Source organism: Gobius niger (genome assembly GCF_951799975.1).
Source record: "Gobius niger genome assembly, chromosome: 7".
Taxonomy (NCBI): Eukaryota; Metazoa; Chordata; class Actinopteri; order Gobiiformes; family Gobiidae; genus Gobius; species Gobius niger.
Window position 1 is genome coordinate 11,314,935 of NC_136858.1, and position 7,621 is coordinate 11,322,555.

Sequence of the window (7,621 nt, forward strand, 5' to 3'; positions counted from 1 at the left end):
TGGGAGAAATGTTCTGCATTGTGGTTTTAAAAAGTAACAACATGGCTCTGACAAAGAGATAGGGGTGTGGCAGGCACATTCTGTTCATTCAGTCATTAACAGGTTGACTGTAGAGGTTGGACAGTTTTCCTCTGCTTTAAAGAAGCTTCTCTCTCTTTTCTCACTAACAGACTCTGGTCCTCATCGAGGAAAAGTGGATTCAATACCAGCCAAATCAACAATCATTAATGCTGTATGAAAATAAATATATGTCTTATAGTTGTGTGGATTCGATTATCACTTAGGAATAGGCTCTGGGAATGTAGCATAGCAACATGATGCTAACTTTCAAGGGTACGGACAGTCCTGTCTGTGTTATATTCCTCAGGAAGAAGCTCTGACTCCAAAAGAAACACAAAAAGCCAGTTTGGACTTATACTATACTATAAAAATGACCCAAAAAAAGACTTACATTTTTGGAGACATATCCTGTGGTCTGATGGAAGACCATTAAAGTTTTTTGGCCATAATGACCATCATCACGTTTGAAGGAAAAAGCCTGAGAACACCATCCCAACTGGGAAATACGGGGGGGCAGCATCATGCTGTAGGGTTGTTTTGCTGCTGGAGGGACTGGTGCACTTCACAAAGTAGATGACATGATGAAAAAAGAACGCTACTCGGAAATATTGGAGCAACATCTCAACACATCAGGACTTAACTTTAGGTGGCCGCAAAGGTGCCTAAATAAAAACTAAACTGTACTAATAAAGTCACCACTAGGGGGTGCCAAAACTGCATGAACCGGGGCAACCTGGCCTTTTTAAAGGAATAGGCCACCGTTTTTACATACTAAGATATGTTCTTACCTCACTTTAGTCGTGTTAATATATCCCCGTCTGGTCTTTGTCCGTGCGCTCTGCCAGGCAAACGGAGCACATACGCAGCCTCTCCCACATGTCATATAGCTCCAAAAAAGCTCACGATAGAAGCTACCAAGCTCTTCCACGTGTTCCCTATTTAAATAAAGTTACGTGAAGTGTTTTCATGCGAAGTATATTTACCCAGAAATGTAGCATGTCGATTTTATAAGCAAATAAAAAGGGGGACTATATTGTGAGGCGTAATGATACGAGGAGCACAGCGTCCGCGTAGTAACTCCTAAAGACTTCCCCCGCTCACTTCCGTCAATAACCTTTAGGAGTTACTGCGCGGACGTTTTACTCCTCGTATCATTACGCCTCACAATATAGTCCCCCTTTTTATTTGCTTATAAAATCGACATGCTACATTTCTGGGTAAATATACTTCGCATGAAAACACTTCACGTAACTTTATATAAATAGGGAACACGTGGAAGAGCTTGGTAGCTTCTATCGTGAGCTTTTTCGGAGCTATGTGACATGTGGGAGAGGCTGCGTATGTGCTCCGTTTGCGTGACAGAGCGCGCGGACAAAGACCAGACGGGGATATATTAACTCGACTAAAGTGAGCTAAGAACATATCTTAATATGTAAAAACGGTGGCCTATTCCTTTAACAACGATCGTCATTAAAAAAATGTGGACAAATACTGCCCTCTGGTGGGAGTTATGGAATCATTCAGAGGAGCAAAGCTGTATTAAAACAGGAAAGAAACTGCTGAATACAACTTTGAAGGTAAGCTACGTGCTAATGTTATGCCAACATCAGCTAAACCTGCGCAAACAGCGGGTAAATGCTAATATCGGCAAAATCCCCTTTTAGAACAGCCGTATGATGAATGTGAAATATTAAATCCGTATGACCTGCGTGTGAGGGTTGTCCACTCTCTCGTTGCCAATCAGAGGTCAGAGTCTGTTCACATCACATCAGACACAGTTTGGCACTTTGGCCACAACCAGAGGTCGGTTTCAAAACCTATACCTGACTGCATGTGGAAAAGCAGCTATAGTGCAGCAACTCCGCTACCAGAGGAGGAAAATAACCAGAGGAGACACAAGATCTGGCACAATATTTAAAAAACAAATATATTATTACTGTTGGATCAGTTTTTTATTTTTTTTAATGAATGTTGCGACTCTAGATCAGAGCGTTGTTCATTGTCGCATTTTTCTTTTATTCAGATCCAAAAACATCTTACGTGATCAAAACAACACTCATGATCTAGTTAATTTGCAAACACGATGTTTTGTTCTACTCAGAAAGCGAACACATCCTCACTTTACGACCACAACTGGAAACACTGGTCAGGCTGGTTCCAACATTTAGCCTGTTTAAAGCCACGCAGACGACGGCCAGTGAGAAACTTCACTTTTTTGGCAGTTCAACAACTTTGAGGATCATCTTTTCCGGAAAATGAAGCTGCAGCTTATCTGTGTTCTGCTGCTTACGGCTTTGGTTCTCAACATCACAGCAAAAACCATCATGAAGAGAGACGTCCAAGGTAAAAAAAAAAAAAAAAATGTACTTATATATATATGCATGTAAGATTTGTAAACAGTGATTTGTAACATCATTTCTATGCAGCGTTAACACAAGATGAAGCGCTGGAAGTGAATGTCAGGGGAGGTCGAGGGGGGAGAGAAACCAATGAATACAACTCAGGTAATAATGATTTAAGTGTAAAGTTAAACTATGGGTCCCCATGTTGGGAACCACTTGTCTAAAGAAGTTTTTCTCTTTTGTTTCTCTTACAGGCTTGATGGGACCTCCAATGGGTTAAAGTGATTGAATACAATAATCAACAATCATCTTACTGATTTAAAGCAGTACTAAGTAACGTGTTTACCTCAATAAATCCTTTTCGTAGTCCCTGTGGGGGTAATACAAGTGTTAATAGGATGATTGGAGGGTCTTTCATCTCTCCCTGGTGTCTCTGACCAGAAAACCATGTTTGCAACTTGACTGCCACCGGTGCGGAGAAAGCAATACACACTAATGGAATCACAAGAAGAAGCCAACATGCTAACGGGCAAAGCTAACTGCGGGCTAACGTCACTTTAAACAGTATTTACAGCCAGGTTTGAGTGAAAAAAAATATTTCCATTGTATAACCGGATGCACAGTAACCCTCTCTCCCTTCGCCTTTCCTGTCAGTGTAGTATTTACCATCAAAGACAATTAATAAGTTAAAAAATCGTAACTTGCTACTACACCTGCAGTTGCGCTTATGGCCTCTAGGGGAAGAGTTACTTAGTACTGCTTTAATGAATGAGACAGAATAAAAAATATGTCCTACAATCGTGTGGATTTCATGTTTACATATTTAGTTATTACTTGATAAGGAATTGCTCTTTGCCTTTTAGTGGAGTTATTAACTGCAATTGATTATTGACTATAAGCTTTTAAAAGGAAATAAATGAAATGAACAAAGCCTTGTTAAGTTAAGTCATTAAATGTTCATGTATCTTATTAACATAGGTCTAGTGTTTCTGTATAGTATAGTAGTGTATTCACTGTCACTTTTATCTAAAGCATTGATTCTCACTAAACTTATCAGGTCGTGACCCCCAAAAACATCAACGTGAACAATGGCGACCCCCCCCTGTACAATGTAGCTGCATTTGTACACATTTTAAGCATTTATTCAAACAAGTCAAATGAACAGGTTAAACATGTCGCGCATGTGCCAGATTCTTCATCCAGGTGATAGAAAACCAAAGCAACAACAAAACACATTGACTAATGTATTTTACAGAGAATAGGAGAGAGAGCACTGAGTGAATGAGCCCAGGTCAGTGTGGGTGTGGAGAGGTCAGAGGTCAGTGTGGGTGTGGAGAGGTCAGAGGTCAGTGTGGGTGTGGAGAGGTCAGAGGTCAGTGTGGGTGTGGAGAGGTCAGTGTGGGTGTGAAGACTCCTCCCTCTTTTGGCGACACAATATCAACAACTGAGAAAACATTTGACCGTTTTTAAACCACGAAACTGATTAAAATGAAATATTCTCATCATCAGGAAAGAGAGCATGTTTTAATAAAGTTCATTGTATTTATTTAATTTGTATTTATGTTTCTTCATGAGGATGTTTACATATTCAGTTATTGACAAGGAATTAAAACAGAGAAATCACACTATTGCAAAGTTCAGTCGATGAATGTAAACATTCATGTAGCTTTTTAGCAAAGGTCTAGTGTTACTGCATACTAATACAGTATTTAACATTAAAGCCGCAAGCGGCGATAGAGGCCCCCTCCCTTTTGGGTGACTCCCTCCTGTGATCTCGCTCTCGCCCACACCTTGCAGCCACCTGGTGTTGCGACCGCCCAGACTCGTGTTCACACTGGCCTCATCCCTGCTGTAGGGGGCGCTATAGCATGGACCATCACTGTTGTCATAGGAATGGATTCATTTTCATCCAGTTTATAAAAGATGACATTTCCTACTCAATCTGACGAGGTCCGTGGGAATTATAAAGGATTATGGGCTGTATGCTCAGTGACCCCATGTGATTTCCACATGGACAGCAAACCCAGCGCTGTCCTTCCTGTCCGCTATCTCTGCCCATTCAAAATCAGCAGGTCCCACAGAAATGAAGCCATAGCTCAAGATTTGGTAAAGGACAGCGAGTAAAAGGTCAGATGTGCCTAGAGCAGGTTAAAAAATATTACGTGAGATGTAATGACTTCACTGGAGGAAACCCTCGTGTTCATAACGGAGGATGTTTTTGTTTTTGTCTTTTTTTAACACTAGCCTTTAGCTCTAAGATAAAAGCTCCGCCCTTACGACCGCTGGAGTTTCCTTTGGGGCAGGATTCACAGTGAACATGATGTTTGTAAAACACTGTCCATCAGTCACTCGTCCTTTAACAAAAAATGAAGGAACAATATTTTTTTTAACTTTTTTATTTCTTTATATTTCCCAACACAGGCCAACAGGAAGTTAGTCAAAAGCATTGAGTGCACAGAGCGCTTGCCTTGCTCTAACTTAAAGAACAACTAACCCCAAAATCAACTTTTTTTTCTAGCTAAGTTGTATAAATGGGTATCTTATAGTGTTGTCTACATGTATCTGTCACTATTTTAACAATTTAGTGCATATTTGTTGAAATCCTGTCTTTGTGTCCAAAACCGTCTGTGTGGCGCCATCTGCACCTTATCGAGTGCATTACATGCTTTACTGTTGGTTTCCTTCGTGATTAGCTCTGAGCGGGGCGCTTACGTCAGCAGGAGGGCGCCGACGTCAGCGGCCTCTCTTCTGTGGAGTATAAAAGCAGCCCACTCCGCACACGCCCCCGTAGCGAGTTGGAGTTTGGAATAGCGAGTGTCTTTATATCGATTTTCAGGTTTGCGATTTATTAGCGTAGCTTTTAGTTAGATTTATTACATAGCTTTTAGTTAGATTTATTAGCGTAGCTTTTAGTTAGATTTATTAGCATAGCTTTTAGTTAGATTTATTAGCTTGTCGTAGTTTAGATAGTTATTAGATTTAGTTGTAGTTTAGTCTTAGTGAGAGATTAGTAGCATTTAGCATAAGAATTACCTAGGTTAGCTGTATTTAGTGTTCTGTATTGTGTAATATTAGGTGTAGTGTTGTAGTCTTGTTTGTTAGGATGGGGAGAAAGTGTAGTGTTGTAGGTTGTCATAGTTCTGTAGGTTTACATTACTTTCCTCAGGACTTAGAAATTAGGCGCCAGTGGCTGCGCGCAATTGGCCTGGGGGAAAACTGCGAACTCCCGCCTCGTGCTGGAGTTTGCAACCAACATTTTGCTTGCGATTCCTTCGCCAACTCCTTGGAGTTTGAGCTGGGCTACAGTAAGGTTCTTCGTTTGAAGAATGAGGCAGTCCTCACCCTTGCTCTTCCACGACTGAGCCCACCGACACTGCTGCCCCGCCAGCAGGACGATTTCAGGCGCCAATCTGAGGTGAGTGAGAATAATAACAACCTAAAACTGCTACTAATGTCATGTAAGTAGAATTTCGATAGTGCACGTTGAAATAGATTGTAGTAGTGTCTCAAACAATGCGGGATCTGGCGTGTAAATAAACTATGCACTGGGTGAGGCTTGTGGCTGCGTGTGCTCCAAGCGGTGCGCCCCGCACTCGTTCACTTGACTTGGGCAGAGAAACAGCAGTCTGCATCCATCAGCTGCCTGGCAACTCTCTAACCCCGCTCAAACAGAGAGCTATGAACCGCATGAGACGGTGAGCTGACAGTTACACCGCTGTATATTATGACATGTGAACTTTTATAGCCTTTTGTAGCTAGCGGGAGTGGCTAATGCATCAGTCTGCACAACAAAGTTACGCTGAGACCGCGTAATTGTGCTTGAGACTGAGCACCAAACTAGTCTACATTTTCGCGATGACAGTAGCTTTCATATTTGACAACAGCTGCGCAAAACGTGAGTGCATCTACAAGCTAACCTATAAAGCTAACGGATAGCTAACATCTAATGTGTGGCTAAACTGACCGGGCAGGTGCCCGTGGCTCCGCGCGCGCTCGTGTGATATGTGATCGTGGTCAGTGAGGGGCGAGAGGGCTGACCACTCCAGGTGGACCGTATGGTTATTGGGTGCTCAGGTGCTGGGATCCATATGTTGGCTTACGTTCACTAATCTGCATTAGACAACAATTAAATGCACTAAGGAAATGTAACACATTACCCTTCTTCTGTAGTGTACATTTTAAAGATAATATGTATTTTTACGTTTTCAGCCAGTGACCAGAGAATTTGGCTGCCAGACTGATCCAGTCATTGTAAGGCATGCAAGTGTCCAGGCCAATGTGAAGCCGAGCAGGCGAAGCAAAGGTGATATCTCTTTTTATTGTTTATACAGTCATTTTATTTCTAAAAACACTCTGTTTTGTGTAAATGATAATTACGGCCATTTTTAACATGTTTGTTTATTTTGTTTGTGTTTTGTACAGCTACTCAAGCCCGGACCGCTTACACAAGCGTCGGTTGTGGTACTGAGGACCTGATGGAAATCCCTCTTCCTGACAGTCCCAGAGCAGCCTCTACACCTTTAAAAAGGAGAAGGTGTGAGGTGTCTGCGTCTGACCCCAGCTTCCACATCGATGACAGTGCCAGCACTGTGAACTGTTCAAGGTACAAAGGAAATCTAGCTTTTTAATAGAAAAAATATATACAGCGTCCTGGTTTTTTGAGTGATGAAATATCCTTTATTTTATATAGCATTCCCACTGAAGTCCCTCCACACAAGGACAAAAAATATATTGTTCACGAGGACCAACTGCTGGAGCTGTTCAGGCGATGTCCTGTCTGCACTGGTCGCTGTGCTGTGGACACCATCACCATCGGCACACTGCTGCGGGTCACTCAACAGTGTCCTCGCTGTGAGTTCTCCAGTCAGTGGTCCAGTCAGCCCATGGTGAACAACATCCCAGCTGGAAACCTACATCTCTGTGCTGCTGTGCTGTTCACCGGCTCATCATTTAGTCAGATTTCAAAGGTACAGCACAAATTATTTTGTTTGGATTTTGTTTCCATCTATTATCAGTTGATAACCTATTTTTTCCTTTTATAGTTCTTGAGGGCCTTCAATATTCAGGGACTGTCAGAGCAGTGCTTCTACAGGCATCAGGCAAAGCTCCTCATCCCTACGGTCAACTGGCAGTGGAAGCTGGAGCAGGAGGACCTCATCAGGGAGGCTCTTGAAAGCGGCTCTGTGTCACTGGGTGGGGACATGCGGGCAGATTCACCT